Source organism: Aquila chrysaetos, chromosome 4 (assembly GCF_900496995.4).
Source record: "Aquila chrysaetos chrysaetos chromosome 4, bAquChr1.4, whole genome shotgun sequence".
In the NCBI taxonomy this organism is placed as follows: Eukaryota; Metazoa; Chordata; class Aves; order Accipitriformes; family Accipitridae; genus Aquila; species Aquila chrysaetos.
Genome location: NC_044007.1, coordinates 49,250,524 through 49,270,019, shown reverse-complemented (window position 1 = coordinate 49,270,019; position 19,496 = coordinate 49,250,524). Strand labels below are relative to the sequence as shown.

General features: G+C 37.6%; 1 long non-coding RNA gene across 2 annotated transcripts; it reads left to right on the top strand.

Moving 5' to 3' along the window:
• Positions 1 to 885: 885 nt before the first annotated feature.
• Positions 886 to 9,085, top strand: LOC115340503. 2 transcript variants are annotated; one of them, XR_003923074.1, is made up of 3 exons: positions 886 to 1,170; positions 7,004 to 7,147; positions 8,543 to 9,085. It is a non-coding gene; the product is annotated as an uncharacterized LOC115340503 (long non-coding RNA). The 2 variants fall into 2 exon arrangements; XR_003923075.1 differs by lacking the exons at positions 7,004 to 7,147; positions 8,543 to 9,085 and adding exons at positions 3,928 to 4,167; positions 5,814 to 5,899.
• Positions 9,086 to 19,496: the final 10,411 nt, after the last annotated feature.

Sequence of the window (19,496 nt, the reverse complement as noted above, 5' to 3'; positions counted from 1 at the left end):
CAGCATAAGTATTTAAGCACTGTGTAATTTTAGTAACTTTCTTCATATAATTACTGACAAATTAACTGCAGTATACAGGATTGACAACAAATGAATATTTCATAACTGATTACAAGTATAAAAAGAATTTACTCCTGGAAAGTTGTTGTGACAGTGTTTTTAATGAATACTTGACATTATTAAAACTGTAATTATTTCTTTATTTCACATTGGAGTTGTATCCGTCGTTTGGCAGCGATATAAAAAGAAATGATCTCTGACTTGCGGATCTTATGTAATATGACAATAGGGCAAAGTGGAGAAAGGATAAGAACAGATAAGTTGATAAAGCTCTTTGGAAATCTAAGATGACTGTCTCTAGTTGATATCCTAAAAATAACCATTAATCCTGAGAATAAGAGGGAAATGCTTTTCTCCACCTGCACTGGGCTTTACCTCTTATATCTGAAAGGGAACTGGAGGATGCTTTTGTTCTCATTATAATTTCATTCAGTGTTTTAAGTGATTTATTTAGTGATTTAAATTATGCTATTAGCTGTCAGCTGCATAAAATCATCCTTAGACTCCACCCCCCCCAGTTTTATCATCCCTCTATTTTGAGCTCCAGCCATGTTTCTGCCCATCAGACAACTAAACCCACAGCTTTAAAGAAACACTGAGATTTTCAGGGAAACTTGGTATTCTGTTACGACAGCTGGCATTTTAAGGAAAATACCAAATATCAGGAAACTTACGATAAAAATCATGAGAGTTGACAATGCTGCCATCTAGCCTTTGAAACGTAATCAACAGGAGAGATCTGATACAAAGCAGTGAGTCTCTGAATGTTTCCAATAGCTCCCTAATTAACAGGCATCTAAGAGGACTCCTTTCTGTGAAGTCACGGCAGCTTGACCATGGATAATGAGTCCTCTGACATCATTCTCAAGAGCAAGACTGTATATACGTTAAGCTAGTGACATCATATACTCAGATGTCCAAACGCTGCGTACGTGGGACATTGCTGTGAAACCCCTCATTATAAAAATTAAAAAGCCAGCAAGCTTCTGTGTGCTATTCTTTAAGGAAGGATTATGATCTCTGCAGTACATCTTATACTCTCACGGCTGGCTTCCTCTGTTTGTAAGTTGGGCTGCTGTTATGAAAAGCTAAAATTAAAAGACTTACAAGGTAAAGAATCATTTATTCTATGTCTAATTATATTCCTCTCATTAGTATTTCTTTGGTTTAAGCAACAAGTTTGAGATCTTTTGTACTACCTAAGAAGATCAAAGAGCAATCATGTTCCAATGTATATAGGTAGGATTGGTTGTGGGGTTTTTTTTTAAATGCTGTATTTTTAGATGTATTTTGTGCGCACGCTCAAATGTTTGTAGGAGATATATCATTCTTATATGTATTAATACGTGTAGACTGTTACTACTTACATTTGAAATGCTAATTTGTTTTTTCTGTTCTTGTTTTAAAACTAGCATTTGTCATTGTTTTGTTCTAGCCTGTTTCACAGTAATTGATTTTGTGTTCACTTGTTAATTGGTTTAGTTGTTACTTTATTGAAATTCATGGATTTGCTGATGTCCCGAGGAGGGTGTGTTTTCACTGGTAGTCACTAATTGCACAGTGTTAAGGATTCATAAGCCTGCAACTTCTTCATAAAGCAATCAACACATTTTATTAACTTCCTGAGTCTCTGCTCTGCTCCCTGAATCATAGCATTTGTGATCCTGCTCTTAGCTGAAAACAGGTGCCATGTTTGTATAAAAGAAACTCCTTGAAATGAACACATATTTTATTTTTAAAAGAGTAATTTCTTGGAGACAAATTGCTGTAATTATTATTATTTATTTCTACAACAGAAGCATTGGAAGCATCAAAATCAGAGATACACAGTGTTAGGCGCAGAACAAGAGAATAAAAGACACTCAAAGCACCAAAGAGCCTACACAGTAAAGGTTAGATGGTTCCTAACCGTATTAGTCATGCAAGGAGCTTAGAAAGCAAGCAAGCAAAAGTGCCACGCACACCAGCATAGCTTTGCAAAAGCAATGCATGCCTTCTGCTTAGGAACTCCCCTTCCCGGCTGCTTCTTCCTGATGTGAGTAGAAGAAACAAGGGAAGAGAGATGTCAGAGATGCTGGATGCCTCAGCTGGTGACTGCCACACATGGGCAGAAATGGTTAGCACCATCTGGTGTCATTCCTTTAGGAAAGTGGGTGAGTAGGAGCTGTGGTGTGTCCTATCACCCCATAGATCCTGTTACCCCCTAGGCCAGACCTTGCTGAGGGTCTCAGCAGAGGCTGGACGACAGCCTCTTCCTCTCACAGCCTGAAAAACAGGAGCAAAATGAAACCTGCCCTGATACTGAGGCCTCAAAGCTTTTAAAGTTTCTGCAGCTGTGCTGTGAAAGGAAATACACAAATCAGGAGACCAGGCACAGATTCCTTAGGCTTGTTTTCCCCTCTGTTCAATTCCTTTAGTTTTCGTCCTTACATCTTTGATCTTTTCCTCACAAAACTAGTGCAGCTGTCTTTTATCCTTTTGTAATCCACTTAACAAGAGAAAATTTAGGTTATATTGTCTTAATAATGTTGCCTGTAGCATTCCCAGATCCTTGCCCTCCGCCAGTGGATTTTTATATTGTTCCCCATTGCTCTCTTTGTCTAAATAAAATCTGACTGAGCTATATGGCTGTATACCCCAGCTTCTCTCTCCAGCTTTCTTGGTGATAAATTCACAAATAAGTACCATATACTTAGTTATTGCCCACCTAGAATTACCACAGCTATATATACACAGTAGTATAAATATATTTATATTATGCATATGAGAGAGTTCACCTGGCTCGAGCTCTCCCTTTAGCACAACCAGCCTTTCTCTTCAACGATTAGCTGTTGTTTGTATGTTGCTGCTCTCTCTGCCTCAGGTCTGGAAGGATCCACCTTCCTCTGCAGACCTGGAGTGAAAAGAGGTAAAATGGGCTGCCTGGAGCTCAGACCTATCCCTACTCACATGGCAGGTTCAGCTGTATGTGGCATGACAGTCATGAGCTACCGGGGCCTAGCTGACAAAAACAGGATAAAATTCTGTGGCTGCCTGAATCCAGATAATTCAGACTCATATTACTAGCTTGTATTTTTTACCTTATCAAGTATTCATGTAGGTGTGTGTCATACACCTGTCCAGACAGACACCTGAGCAGGAAGACAGGCAAGCAATCATATTCAAAACCAACTCTACAGAATAACCAGATTCAATCAATACATTGATCACATATGAAATCTAGCTCTCCGGATAATATCCCAGCAAGTGGTGCTTGGTTGTGGGTTTTTGTTTGTTTGTTTTTTTATTGCTGTGATTTTTTATTTTTTTTTTTTTTTTTTGGCAAGATTATTTTTACCTGTTTCACTAAACCCATGCTTTCTATAAGGAAGCACATGTGGATATTTTGTACATGTTACCTTTGTAGACAGACAAATCACATTCCCCTTTCTGTGTGTTCTCCAATCATTTCTTTGCCATTCAGTCTCCCACCATTCCTTTATCTGACAAATCCTGTATCTCTTCTCATTTAAATCCCACTTCAAAACACCTTCTGAGAAGAAAATGTCATTGCTTGTCCACCACCGGAAGGAAAGAGTTGGTCAGAGCAAATGTATCACTGAGAGAAAAGATGTTATTTTCCCAACTTTTTTTAGAAAAGGATTTCTAAGGAAAAAAAAAAAAGTTTTTGTTATTACTTAGAAACATCATCATAGTCTGATCATCCAGCCTTTATGTTGTCTGGATTAAAAAATACACTACTGGCATGGAGGCTGTTACTCTTTGCTTATTCCATGTACTGACAAACCCAGTAGGAAAATAAAAGTAGTTTATACCCTTCAGTCCCTGTTGTAAATTATAAACTCTGTGTTCCATCTATTTTTTTAGCTGTACTTCCAACCTGAATATGAAGCTGCATATCTATGTTGGCACTGGAATAGGAAAATGCAGCAGTTGACTGTCCTTCCTCTGAATTACCCCTGTTTCATCTGAGCATAGCTGAGAGCATGATGTTGATGAAATGATGTTCCTGCAAAGGAGGGGTTTTTTGTGCTTGGGACTTTGATAGGAATCTGAATACCATGGTCATTACGCTCTTCATGGCAACATTTCTAAGACTTCATAAAGGTGCTCACATCCATTTTAAATTCATTAAAAAGTTGAATTGCCTTTGCATTTCTGAAAAAAATTGGTTTACATTCAGAAATAGCTAGTGTCTTCCAATCTGGTATGGCTTTGTGCATGGAAAAATTGCTTCATACTCTTTATTTAACTTGCAAGCTTATTGTGAAGCTTAATTAGTGAGGCACATTGAGATCCTTAGGCAAAAGATGTTCTCTATCACACCTACATAGACATTAATACCTTTAAAAGCAGCTAATTTGTACAGCCAAAGCAGTTATTTACTTCATGCTATTTCACAGGCTGCTGAAATCAATCCTTCAGTTAGAAAATGAAAGCAGAAGAGATTTCAGCCATACATTCATGACCTAACCTTACATGATTTTTTTTCTTTCATACAGATGCACAACTAATCTCACCAAAGCAACTATTTATCCTCCCATCATTTCAGTTCTGCAAAGCTGATGAGTTTTGGCAGCATTTGTTTTTGAATGGTTTATAGCCCTTCAGTATGATTAATTTTAGCTCAGGCACAGAAAAAACAGGGAAAAAAAACTCTTCACTTTAATAACCACATGGAAATACTAGAAAATGTCTCTTGATAGAACAGCTATTTTTTGATAAAATAATGAATGGACAAATGTATCTTTCTGAAATGCACTGTAAGGTAGGGAAATGCAAAAATAAATAAATAAATAAAAGAAAATAAATGAAAAGTGAGAATATGAGGAACACAAAGACAAGACATTTTCTAAAAATGATGAAAAAAGACCAGAAACACAAAAGCACGATGTACCCTCTTTAGAAAAGCAAAGGGTTTCTTACAAGTGAATTGTAACATGTTTTCTAGTTCCCAGCTTCTTATTTTTTGCCTTTCTGTGGATCAGGAGCTTCTCTTAAGTGGTGCAGCATGTTTCTTAAATGAGAGATTGTTCCTTGTACTATCTTCTCTGACATTTAGAACTGTGCAGGACCCCATTGCAGCTACAGGCATTGTTTACCTGTAAAATGAGCACTGGGCAGATTCTGAAATCTGTCTTCCCTGCCACCACGCCCCCCGCCCCACCCTTCAGCCCTCAGCCTCTCTTTTTTAATGGGATTTAGCAATGTAAAGAAAGAGAAAGGCACCATGTGGCAAGACAGTTGTCCATGAACGGTTCACATGGGCTCTGCAAGTTGCCAAATTTCCAGGAACTCCAGAGTGGGAGGTTGCACATTTTGGGTAGAACACAAAACTCACTGAAGTTATTTGGAAAAATGGACATTGACTGAGACATTTTGTATCAACCACTACATTAAGGAATTTTGTTGGACCAGTAAAAATGTTCCTGTGCAAAGTCAACATTACAATCTTCATTCGACTGTGATCAAGTACAATCCTATCCTGATAGTCTGCTAGCAAACCCATTCAGTCTCCAGGAAAATATTTTAATGAGTTTCTGATGATAGGGTGTAGAAATGGGTGGGCAAAAAATGTTTGAGCATGATTTATTTTTTAATTTCTATTTAAATCATTCCATAGCCCCACCAATTCCCCCCAGACTGCTAAAAATCAATGAGCCAGGGACTCCACAGCCCATTGGCAAGTGCCCGTCATTCTTCAGAACTTCAGAACAAGCAGGGTGATTAATCCATTTAAATTTACTGTACAGGAAATATTGGAGGTGGCAGATGCTTTCCTCAATTGTGATTTACATTGAGAAGAAAATTAAAACCCTCACCGTAACAATTAACTGACTGCTCCACTAAATCCAGTGTCATCTCTAGCTTTTTTTCTTGTGGAGAATGTGACTATAAATGCTTCCAGCTTTCATGACATCAAGAGGTGAGGGGCTGGGGGTTTTGTTTTGTTTTTCCCTTGTTTTATTTCTTTATTTTTTAATTATTAATGACATTCAGTTGCTTGTTTTGGGTTATGATTTTTGGGGTAGGGAACCATTAGGGAATGCTGCTTTAGAAACTGATTAATCTGTAGTCATTAAAACACTTCACAGACACTGCAGCAAAACTGTCAGTATCTCTTCATTAGCTCCAAGATAGGGAGCTTTATATAAGTACATCCAAACCTCAGCTGTAACATCCTCCTCAGGGTATATTAACAGTGCAGGATTTTACAACATTTCAGGACTAATTTCCTGCTTATTCAGATACTTTTTCATCACAGAGAATTTACACAGCTACAGACATCTGTCTTAATAACACTCAGCATGTTAATGTGGGTCTTGAGGACATTAGGTGATTGAAACTGTAGCTAGTCAATTGTCCCCATCATTTTGACATGATCAAAAGAGAATCTTTCATGGCTTTGCAAGATTTACTGAGTTGATTTGTTTTCACTCTGTAAATTATACTCCTGGTTTTTTTTTCCTAAAACTATGGGCTATATGTAAGACTTGTAAGATGTGAGGTGACAGTTTGAGGAGGAAGACCCATTACATGAAATGATGCAAGTTTACGATACTGAACCTTGTGAACTTTCTCTTCCACCACTATAAATCCCACAAAGCCACACATTAATGGCACTCGTTAGCAAATGATCAGAATAGGATGTATGTAGGTAAAGCCATATTTTGCTTGACCTTTTCTCCATGCTTTCATAATCTGCCCAACCTTAGCAAGAGATAAAAACAAATGATTTCTCAGCATTACCAGTATGTATTTTTCACAAACAGTCACTGTATTCTTAAGCAAGGGGATTCTCGAACTTTTCATAGTGTGGGCTGCAAAGCAAGGAAGGCAATCACATCATGAGTTATGCCATCCCATTACAAGTTTCTGAACTGAAAGTATCTGTGCTGAGGTGAAATGTCAATACGCTTGACTTGTTTTTGCTTTTCTCTAGGAATTTCCTTATAGCCACTTTTGGAAGCAAGATACCGAGCTATGAAGTTTAGGACTGAACCAGTATATATAATCTTATGCTGATGGACAAGTATAGGAAATAAGTGCTGACACAGCTGCAGAATCAGTCTTGTGCATAACTGGTGTAAGTAACCATATGTGACACTTTATAAGATATAGATGAACTAATTAATTGTATTTCAAGTATAGTAAACATGTCCTTCTTCCCACCACATAGACCCTACTCACACAGGAAAAAATGTGGGAAAGCACTTGAATGCACATATCTGATAATATAACAAAGGCTTAGAATGTGCATCTTGAGCACTGATTTTGGAAGACAGTTTTTCAGAGGTCTTGGGATCAGCATCCCAAGAAATGAAAATCCCATGAAATCCCTCATTTTTTTAACTCCTGTGACCAGCAAGTCAAAAAACTGCTACCACCACTGTTGCCTGCTGCTGGCTTTTTCTTCCATGAGTTTAAAAGAAGCAGCAAGCTGGAAAAAAAAAAAAAAAATCCCACTCCTTTGGATCACAAATATGCCACAGAGAAACTTGATTAACTGCATCTTCTGCCCAAAGCTCAGTTGAGGAGCTGAAGAATGACAAAAGCTATAGAAATGGGTGACATTCTTCAGCTCTGCAACTTGCTGCTTCTTTTATTTGCAGTTTTACAATGTGTCTGAGACAATTGCAGTAACTGCTTCTGAGGACCCCGGCTCCACGCCTCAGTATTCACCTGGTTTTGCAAATAGGTGGGATTCTCTTTGCTAAGGTATGGGTAAAAAGGAAAATAGAGAGGAAACATCATGCGATTGACCTGACTGTAAAATCCTGTTCTAATAATTATAACATAAGGAAGATATTTATAGTAGCTCTTTTTGTTAATAAAGCAGGAACTACTGTGTATCTGCTGCTTCTTGCATTTCATGCATAATCAAATGAGAATAGTATGTACTCCTTTGGAAAACCTCAACAAATACTTGTAAATGTTTCACAAGCCCATTCTGAAATCTACAAATGTGAAAGGAATATTTATCCTTTTTTTTTTTCTCAGGAAGAAAAGCTAAATTTTTTCACTTTTTAAATTATTTTTTTTTTAAATCTCCACTAATTGTTACTATTCATGTTTTATAAATGGGAAAACACAGAATGGGAAAACGGTCAGAATTACAGAAATGAGAATGTGGAAGAAACTATAAAGTTTCCTAGCTCCCTGTTTCTACAGCTTGTTGCCTCTCACAATAATTAGCTGCACAAACAATTGCATTTGCATATCGTACTTTCTTATGTTTATTGAAGTCACATTTTTTTACTCATTGTGCATGAGGAAAGGCCATTAGCAGTTGATAAACATGGTTGTTCTGCTGCTCAGACCTTCACTGTAGTTTCCCTGTAAGCTGATAATGAAAGTTCCTGCCATAGAATCTACATTTTATGAGGAATAAACTCATTCATTCAAAAGAAAGATATCTGTTTGCATGGACTTTCCTCACAGTAGGCAAAAAGGACTTTGCACCCAATTTTTCTACATGCAGGAACATCAGCAAGGAGCAGGAAGTTTGGAAGGCAAAAACTCTGCATATAGCTGAACTTATGCTCTAAGAGGAACAAGATGATTTACGTGGAAGAATGGAGAGACTTACACCTCCATCAGAGCAAAGAGAAATCTGGAAAAGACTGTGACCTCCAAGCCACAACTTTTTCTCTGGTCTCCTGGGGTACTGTTGCCTTGAACTGCTGCTGTTCAGGGTAGATAGCCAAGTCACACTCCAACTTACAACATTTTTACTGACAAGTGTGCAGGTCCTTTTTTTTCTTCTTGTAATCTAAGACTGGTAATAAGTTTGATGTAGTCTCATTTCACCCCTCAAATAACAAGTTCAATATGCTGTCAATATCTTATCCAGGCTTACTGCATTCATGTAGATTTGGATTTTATATTAATATTCAATTTGATTTATACTGTGGTTTACCTGCCTTCCCTTTTATGTATATGGTAACCTGTCAGTCCTTTGGATGACTTTGTCATGAAAGAAATTATTTTCTGAATAAAAATGGATCGCTTTCCATAAAAAGCAGCTGGAAATTTCAGCTTCTTTGATGACCATAAGACTTGTTTTTAAATTATGTCCATAGTTATTGGAATGATTCTTAATTTCTGAAACAACACTGTTAAGATTAAATAACTTTCTTAAACACAAATAACAACACTAAGGCTTATTCTACTATCACTTTATATGAGATTAAAAAGGATATGGACCTTTCTCGTGAAGTGTTGTGTCAGGACCATGGGCAGTGTGCTGCCGAGCTTGCAAGATAAGACAAAATGTAGGTAGGTAGCAAATCTACAGTGAGACAGAAGATGAGGACAGGAGCCATAATAAGATTATAATAATTATAATAAAGGTAATCTGTTATGGTATTTTTTAACCTGATGATTCTACATCATTGTAAACTTTTAAAATAAGTATCAGCAGTCCCCATTGCCCTTTTACCTAGCCATTATCAGTTGGCTGTTTCCAAATCCTGTGGGTCTCAGGATGGGAATTGAAAGACAAGAGGTTAATGGCTTTATGCACTAATTCAAGGAGTGCACTCTATTTGTAAAAGTGCTAAGACTCCTGTGGCAGAAACTGTCAAGTGAACAGTTTGGGCTACTATCACTGATGGAGTGGAAATGTCAAAGAGCAACTCATTAGAGTCAGAGAACATATAGGTAGGGATACTCAGAGCTTTGAAAAGCGTGAAAGGTAAGAGCAAGTAGATGAACTAGATGTGATGGAAAAAAAGAAGAGTCGGTGAAAGGATGTAAGGAAGAGTGATCAGTGAAAAAGAAGATGACCTTGCACATAGCAAAGAGTGAACTGAGATTGTACACCATCATTCTGCTAATGTTAATGTGATCAATTTTGAATCTGAAACAGTCTTCAAAAAGGTTTTTACACATACACATTTTCAGAATCATAGAAATATTGTCTAGAAGGACATTTAACAGTCATCTAAGCACCCTCCCACTTGAATCAGGACTACGTTCAATACTAGATTGGGTCAGCTGTTGCTTTGTCTAGTGGAGTCTTGGAAGGACCTCTATGGGCAATCTTTCTCTACTGCCCTAACTTTATAATGAAGATTTTCCTAATGTCAGCCTGAAGATCCCAGGCCCTAACTTGCAAATGTTGACTTTTGTTTTATCATCTGCCACTAATGAAAATAGCTTGGCTCAGTCCGCTGGGCTGTGCCTTTTCTGTGTTCACCCCTGAACACCTAAGAAATGCTATTGCACTTATCTTTCATTGCCTGTCCTTGATTTCACTTCATGTATGCTCTCTCTTTGCAATTTAGTTCTTTAAGAATTTCCTGCTTAGCCTCCTGTAAAAACGTCTTATCTTTCTGTCGAACAGGATACTTTGTTCCTGAGTGCTGATAATTACTATTATTCTTTTAAAACCAGCAGGCATCCAAAGCAACTCTGCTCCTCTTCAGGTGTCCCAGGGGATCCTGCCAGCAATTTACTGAAGTCTGTGGTCCTGAAGACTAGAGTCCTTACTCTGTTGCTTAACGTCTCAATCTCAGAACCTGGGTTAGAGATTCTTCTCCCATCATCTGGTGCAGGCAGGCAAAGTGAACCATGGGCTATGTGTTAGAAAAACTGGGTTCCCAGTTCTGTGTTTAAGTGGCAGTAAATGAAAAAGGAAGGGCCCAAATTTTGATGAACAGATAAAGATCCATGCATTTGTTTTTTATGAAGGGAGCTATACTTATTTGCAACTTTGCAAAAATTTTAATTGAAATATTTTTATGAATATTATGCAATGGTTGACACATAACTTGGTATCTATTAAATATACAGCCCAACTTGATAGACAATGATAAAGATTCTTAATTCTGTGAAAAGGCAATTAATTGTTAAAGTCTTAAAGCTTGCTGTCGTGGTTTAACCCCAGCCAGCAACTAAGCACCACGCAGCCACTCACTCACTCCCCCCCCACCCAGTGGGATGGGGGAGAAAATCGGGAAAAGAAGCAAACCCATGGGTTGAGATAAGAACAGTTTCATAGAACAGAAAAGAAGAGACTAATAATGATAATGATAACACTAATAAAATGACAACAGCAATAATGAAAGGATTGGAATGTACAAATGATGCGCAGTGCAATTGCTCACCACCCGCCGACCGGCACCCAGCTAGTCCCTGAGTGGTGATTCCCCGCCCCCACTCCCCAGTTCCTATACTGGATGGGACGTCACATGGTATGGAATACCCTGTTGGCCAGTTTGGGTCAGATGCCCTGGCTGTGTCCTGTGCCAACTTCTTGTGCCCGTCCAGCTTTCTCGCTGGCTGGGCATGAGAAGCTGAGAAATCCTTGACATTAGTCTAAACACTACTAGCAGCAACTGAAAACATCGGTGTTATCAACATTCTTCTCATACTGAACTCAAAACATAGCACCGTACCAGCTACTAGGAAGACAGTTAACTCTATTCCAGCTGAAACTAGGACACTTGCACTAGTGAACCAAAACAGTATATTTGCTTTCATGTGACATTCTAACTGCTACCTCTTTACCAAAGCTCACTTCTCATTGAATCACATAATATCGGGGATGTTTACCAGTGTACCTGTCAGTGGTGATCCCAGTGTAAATGACCATTAGAGGACCTGTATAATGGCATGTTATGCTCTCCCCTATGAAAAGCTATGGTATAAAACATGGAGTGATCAGACTATGCTTCTTTTTTGAAGCAACAAAGTGGAACATGGACCATGTTTGATCAGATTCTGCTTTTGTTGCAAAACTAGTACCTTAGCATACTGCAGTATCTATCTTATTGCAGCTGAAGCTCTAAAATCTGTCATTTTAAACAAAGGTCTTCTGATGTGCCGATAAAGTTAGTCTCCATTTTCTTCTGTTCAGTAATCCAGAAAATTTACACTCTTGTAAACAAGAATAAACACTTTTGTATATTCTTGGTCTTTTCAGCAAGTATTTTAAGTCACTTGAACTAGCTGTACACTTCCTGAAATGTGCATCGGCTGAGGACAAGCTCCAAAAGTACATAGGCACCAAGAAGTGAAATTTAGGCTGGATAAGGGATGCAGAATTACTCTAAGATAACAGGTAAGAAAACTCCTTTATCTGCTTGGAAGTTCTAACCATGAAATCTTGTCCAAAAAAACTTATACCAGGCAAGACTACTGGTACAGGTGGACTACAGTTGTTGAGGCTGAACAGTCCTCCTTCCTCTAGCAGGGCAGGACTTTTGCTTGCTCTATTTCTTGTCCCGTGATTCCTGCATTCATATCTGGACAGTGGCCAAGCTCCAATAAAAGGGATAACTCGTATATGATCTAGCTGATAACTTGATGGTTAGAGTTCTTTCTTAGGAATGGGATGGGCTCTTGGGCTGATAAAATGAACTCATCTCTATTTTCTTGGGCAAATGTTCTAACCATTCTGTTATTACACAGAAAAGAGGAAAGATAGCACTGTCCTTTCAATTAAAGGAGTGCTACGTATCCAGCTACATATCATGTTCCTCAAGGCAAAGTGTCAGGCTGTAAAATGCCCAATGGCCATAAAGTTACCACACTAAAGGCTGTACTGAGGAGATCCAGAATCCAAAAGAATTGTTCAGCATGTTGGTTCTGCCAGTCCCAGACATGGAACCAGCCTCTGTAATGTGACTTCCACTTTGGTGCTTAATTTGGAATAAACTGTTTCACAGTGACTGGGTCCCATTCCTAATCCGGTGCTAAGTGAATATATCAGTAAATTACCACTTGATGGATAGACACCACATTAAGGTTATAAGATTTCCATGAGCATCCTTAAGCATGTTGCTAAATTGTTTTAGTTTTTGAAATCCGAAAGCTGAGTTTCTACATTTAGACTGATTCTAAGGGCCAAGGGAGTTGTTTTGTTTATAATAAACCATAATAAACCAGAGCCATTGCATTGAATGTTGTAAACGTACATAAGGAACATTAGGCTTTATGCAATATAGTACAAATTCTTATTAAACATTGAGAGAAATTACTGGAAGAGATTAGTGGATATTGCAAACTAATCACTTCATGTTTAGGTTTTTCTTAAATTAAATCTGCCTTTGACTTATATTCTTATAAAGCCACTTTAAAATACAAAAATATTCTAGTATTTTTTAAGTTAGTTTAACGCATCTGAAACATTCCAAATTAAGGGCCTTTTTCTCAACTACACTGAGGCCACTTTACGTTGTTGTGGCATCAATTACAGTTATGTGCATTTCAAAGCCCCTATGCACTTGTGAAGAGGTATAAAGAGGACTTAGTGTAAATGAGAATTCAGTCATAATCTTTTGGGATGAGTTGAACTGATCATTTATAAATCAGAATAATTAACAAAAACACACCTTTGCTTTCTTCATGTCAATCCTTTAATTCTAAACTATGGCCCAGCTCCTGCTAATTTTACTTATTTGAATAAGTATTTCCGTGTGAGTATCCCCTTCAAATTTAGATTTTTATGTAATTGTTTTCTAAAGAGATAAAGAGTGATTTCCATTTTGCCATTTAATTTTATCAATAATCTGCGAGCAGAGTGGTGGCTGTGTTTTCAGAGAGCGCTTCTCTTTGAAATCTGAAAGAAAAAATTAGCTCCTCTGCAGTTAAAACTACAAAGTATGCCTAAAGCCTTTCAAGCAGTTTGGAACTCCTCCAGTAATTCTTAAGGCCTTCCTAGAGCACCACTTGGGTAGGAAAATCCAGTATTCTCTTCACTGCCTGCATTGAATTTGATTAAATGATTTTCACTGATTTTAAGGTGAGAAAGGATTTTAAGTCCTGCGTTCTGTGTTAGCAGTCTGCTTTTCCTCATGCCTCTTTATAGTCAATGCAGAAAGACAGGTGAGGTGACTCATATGTTAAAGGAGTTTATTTTGGAACTGCATTTGTGTGTCCATTGACTACTTGAATACTTTAAATACAAGAAAACCATCACTTCCTCTGGTATCTGAGCCTTCTTCTGAACACCAGGGTCAAACTTCTGTAATTATTCATCTAAGTATAGCCAAGGTACAAACTCATCAGTCCTGAAATGAAAGTACCTTCTTAATGCGATAATTACAAAGTAGTGAGAGACATAAATTAAGGGCTAGTTATATAAACACTAATATTAGTATGGCCAAAGACTGAATAGAATGGGAAAATGGCATTAGAGAGTGAAATATTATTCATGTCATTTCATAAAATCATTTTTTTCCTATTGAGAGATGACCATAAGGTAGAGAATATATTATTGTGCTGGTATACTGTCTGTCCAGTGAAAAAGATTGGAAATACCCTAATCAAGCAGTTCCAGTCAGAAGGTTTAGTACAGTAGGGACAGGCATGGCAAGAGGAAAAATGAGTCCCATGAGAAGACTGAGTTTTGCCAAGTAAGACTCAGGAGCAAAATCTTTGTGGCATAAGCTCATGCAAGACTCTTACTCTCATCCAAACAATTACATTAACATGACAGCCTGGTTGAAAAAGCAACAGCCAAAGCTATAATGTAGAAGAAGCTAAACAGATTGGATAGATAGGTCAGCCATATCTTTTCTCTCTCAAGTGGATTGTCAGATACTGTGAACAAAAAAAAAAAAAGGTTTATCCAGTCTCCTTAACTATCACTTTATCATAATTCCTTTAGGAGAATACAAGGATGAAAGGCATTTTGTTTGTATGACTTTCTGTCTGATGTAATCTGATTATAGTTGAATAGGCTTTGGTAAATCAAATAGGTCCATTGCTGGAAAGTAACTCACCATGGTATGTCTATTCAAGTGAACAAAATGGCATATCTCTAGAAAAAAATAAAGTAAGTGAAAATTCATGTTATACCACCTCTGAAACCAGTATTGGTTGATTCTATATTTCTTGGGATATAGAGCATGCACAGACAAGCATCTAACATACGTGTAAATATCACATTTTCTTTAAATCCTCAGTATAAGCCTCTGTAAAGCTGTAATTGTGTGGATTTTTTTCCCCAAAGCCAATGCACTGAACTTCTGCATGTACATCAAATAATTTGGTTCTTTCTATTGCTAAACATAAGCAATTCACAGAGCACTTCATTACCACACAAAGAATTCAGTGGAAGAGGTCACCAAGATGGACAGGGAGTGGAACAGTTGTCATGGCAGGAGAAACTGAGGACCTGGGCCTTGTTCAGCCTGAAGATGAGATGGCTTCGAGTGCACCTAACAGCAGCCTTCCCAGTACCTGTGGGGAGAAGATGGAGCCAGTCTCTTCACAGTTGTACATGGCTGGAGGACAAAAGGAAAAACTCATAAATTGTAACAAAAGAGTTTCAGATTGGATATAAGGAGAAACCTTTTCACCAATGGGCAGTAAAATAGCAGTACAGGCAGCCCAGGGAGGCTGTTTAAGTCTCCATCCTTTCTTGGAGGTTTTCAAGATCAGACTGGACAAAGTCCTGAGTAACCTGGTTTGATCCCCTGAATAACCTCACTTGATCCTATAGCTGACCCTGCTTTGAACTGTGACTTAGACTAGAGACCCTGAGGTCTCTTCCAACTTGAATTGTCTTATAAAACTATAACAATCCACATGTATTATAAATCAACATAAAAAGCTACTTTAAAACCTAACTGTAGAACACCGAACCATAGAATTAGTCATATTCATACAGCAGATAACTTTTGTATTTAACGGAAGATGGTGTCACCAAATGAACAAAATATTATCCACATTCTTTCTACCATGTAAATTTAGATCCTTGTGTGCATTACAATTTGGCCTGAACTCTGCCACCTGTACCATGTGAAGGACTTTGCAATGCCCAGTTGCAATATGAATGCTCACTTGGGCTTACTAACACTGAAAAGAAGAATTATGTTCTAATGGAAACCTGGCTCAGCCAATTCTCCAAACCACTCAAGGCTGAATTGCTTCAGTTAACAAAGGATTGGTTCTTTTTTTTTTTTTTTTCTTTCTGTTCAAGCCACAAACTGTGTTTAAGAAAAATCTCACAATGAATTCATTGGGAACTCATACATAAACTAGCTCCAGAGAAAACTGCAAGATTGACCTTGAAATGACCAACTGAAATGAAATATTTGTATACCCAGAAAATTTAATGTGGACTTGTATATCTAATACTTAATGCTTGTATATATAGATAACTATTAAAAAGAAATTTGTTGATTATATTCTTATATTCCCACAGCGAATCATCTGATGCTTGATTTTCCACTGGATATCCTCATTTCCCTGAAATAGAAGCCAGAACTTCTATTCTTTTATTACTGTTTAAAGTTTGGCTGAGCCAGTGAGGAAATCTCTCATGCATAATTCCTATATCCAGCTTCACCAAAACTAAATCCTTCTTCAGAATCATTACAGGTTTAAATGTGGTTCACAGTTTGCCAGGTAGTGAGATTATCAAAAGGTAACAAAGAATTAATGAGACCAAAATTAATGTATCTGTCCCTGACTTTTCACAGCTTCTCCTCTGCACTACTCAACAGTTTGTTTATTCCACAGGCAATCCCTTCAAGCAAACTGAAATAGTTGTTATACTTAAAACAGGAAATCTCTCAAATAATACTTGTTTTCCTCTTCTCTGAAATATGAAAATTCCCATCTCAATAATGTGTCTACAACTGGCCAAGCAGAAGTGATTCAGTCCTAGTGTCAACATTTTTGGGCTAAAAGCTACTTTAAACTGGATACTGAATCTCTGCTTGCTGGGGAAGATTTATCCTTTTCAGAAATCGAGTTTCATTGAATTTGTTATTTGTTATTGTTTTGGGTCTCATGACATAATTATGAACAAAAAATACATTTTACTCTTTCTGAGTTTTGTGCAGGGGTCTCAAAGTAACTAAAGTTCCTGGCTTTATAAATCAATGCAAATAAAAAATTATTTTCAATTAGAAAATGGAAAACTCTCTCTAGAATGTCTAAATTCATTTTTTGTAATATAGGTAGTGTATTCAAACACAGAACGATGCCTTGCAATTGCAAAGCTCTCTTGTCACTTTTTCAATGACCTGCATAAGTAATTTGAAGCTTTCTTACTCAAGAACAAAGTGATATTCCCAAATCACCATCTTACAAATTCCCACTGAAATTAGGCAGAGACTTCTTTGATTTTTAGATTGGGCATGCTATGGTGTTATAAACAGATCAGATCATTCACTATTTTTGCTATATGCATGTGTAACTGTGGGATTTCTTTGGAGTCATTTTGATTGACAGCAGGATGGCATAGACAACCGTGTCCAGATACACAGTTTCTGAGGTTGAAGAAAAAGGAAGCATCTCTTTTTTTTTTTTTTTAATAAAGGTATCATTTTGCCATAGGCAGCATCATAAGGGAGATTTAAGGGTGAGTGAATATCTTAGTTTCAAAACAAATAATGTAAAGGCTGTGACTGTAGTTCTTGAATTTGTCCCTTTTGTATTCCTTTTCCATTCTACAACAAACTTTTAACAGCCAAGATTTAAATTAATGAAAATGGAAGGTAATATCATGGAAAAACTTTAACCACAGTGGAGCTAGTAGGCACAGCCATGATACAAAGTGCATTTACTCTAATGTTATGAAAAATCCTCCTGTTCTTCCCCTGCTCCACCATAAAAAAGCGTCAGTAAGCTGTGGAAAATGCTGTGCACACTATTAAAATCCCTATGTATTCAACAACATTATTATATATTAAAGCTATTTCATCTGAAAACCTAATAAAAGCTGGCACTACAGGTTAGTCAGGGTGCTGAAAGTGACTTGTTTTATGCATGATGACATTAGAGAGAAAGCTAATAGAAGCTTAGATTGTGACACTGTATAATCGTTAAATATAGACCTAATTTGGCTGGTAATTAACCCTGGAATATTATGTTGTGGGCAGCCCAGGAAAAAAAAAAGAAAGAAAAACAACTTGCAAAGTGACTGAAAAATGGAGGCAGAGGCACACAGTATAAAAATGTAGGTGAATAAGAAGACACAGTCGACCAGTTTGGATTGCCACTTAAAACCTTTGCCTCTGCCATCTTACCCAACGCATGCTGAAAGAACAAGCTGCTGAAGTCTGCTGCAGAGCCATTATCATCTGTTCTTTTTATTTCCATTGCCAATTATCCTTAATTATTGGAAACTTTTTTCAATGTATAATGACTGCTGAAATGTTAGCATGCTCATTAAATTGAAGCTCTAGCTCAAGAAATAGATTTTGATAAGCTACATTATGTTATAGACCTGCATTTTCAAGTAGTCCATCGTCCGTTAACTTCAAGTCCATCTTTGCACATTTTCCAAGATATATTTATGTATTTATTTATTTTTACAGGAGAAAGGAACAGAAGGCCAGATTTCTTGTTGAAAGCTGGCATAATTAGTATAAAAAGACAGACGTGATCTGAATTGCTAATAGCTAAGGAATAAACATGGACAAACATTGTTTCTGGAGGGATGGGTGATGTCACTTGAGCAAAGGCAACAGGAGGCTGCAATTCACTTGGAGCCCATGGAAAGGCAGAAATAAATTTTCTCAGAAACAGCCCATTTATAAGACTCATTGCAGCCCACTGTACATCTAGTCACAGGTACTGAGTCCTATCCCTAGGACTGTCTTGAAACCTGGTTGCGTGAGCTGTAAAAAGAACAAAGACTCAGCTGTCTTTGTGTCACATCTAGAGAGTACAATCTTGCCTGACGCTGAAGTGGATTTCATATCTCCACTGTTGCACGTCCCCAAAAAAGCTAGGGAAAATCTGGCTCAGAATGGGTCCACTTTAGGCATAGGAAGGCGTGAAAGGACAAGTAGGAAATTTGGCAGGAACTCCAGAAAAAATAGCACGTGTAAAAGAAACAGTAAGGGGGGTACTTCTGTGAGCTTTTTGATGTGAGTCACCCTACTGACACCACCATCAGGCCTGGGAAGAACGGATGTGCTGTTGTCCACCTCGTCTTGTTGCCTTTTCTCAAAGGCAACCACATCCTGCCTTCCATGTCAGAAATGTGTCTGAGTACACTGTGTTTGCCTTGGCCTTCCTTTCTTGACTTCCCTGTTGTCTTCTGACAACACCCATGATTTGCATCTCCTCTGATGACAGAATATTTTACCAAACAAATCTAATTAAAATAAAAGCAAATAACTGACAAGATGTGTATGTAACACTGCATATCACTGTGTTTGAGCACATAACTCTTTCCTTTCTCATTTCCCATCAATCTCTTTGTCAATTTTTTCTCTTTCATAATTATGAGATCTTAGGCAGAAAAAAGAAGGGCTTTTTTTGTGTAACTTGTTTTAAACAACCTCTCTGCCCTTACTGCACAAACACACACATATAACATCATAAAAGCAAACACAAATGTTAAGCTGACAATTCTAATTTCTTTTAGATGTTGTAGCTCTGTTGCTACCTCTGTATTTCCTCGTTAGGCATTACAAGACTCATGACAGACACAGGTTTAAGGTGCAGTCTGATCTTTAAGGTTG